We start from the raw sequence: 285 nt of genomic DNA, 5'->3' as shown, positions 1-285 counted from the left end.
ATATAAGAGAATATCACCAATTCAAAATAAATATAAAAATTTTATGGAGTTTGTTTCATGGAAAACCAAGCCCATATTCTGTATTCAGTTTGATATGCATATTGCTGTGGTGTTCATACTTATATAAGAAGCTTTCATATTTTATATATATGAAAGATTTATTTAATGCTATTCTTGTTCTGAAAGTTTTTATTACTGTTTGTTTATTGCTTTTCTTATTGTTTATTTATTTATTGTTGTTGTTGTTGTTGTTGTTGCTGTTGTTGTTGTTGTTGTTGTTGTAGT

Source organism: Palaemon carinicauda, chromosome 9 (assembly GCF_036898095.1).
Source record: "Palaemon carinicauda isolate YSFRI2023 chromosome 9, ASM3689809v2, whole genome shotgun sequence".
Classification (NCBI taxonomy): Eukaryota; Metazoa; Arthropoda; class Malacostraca; order Decapoda; family Palaemonidae; genus Palaemon; species Palaemon carinicauda.
The sequence above is the reverse complement of the archived record's forward strand: the minus strand, read 5'-3'. Positions refer to the sequence as shown.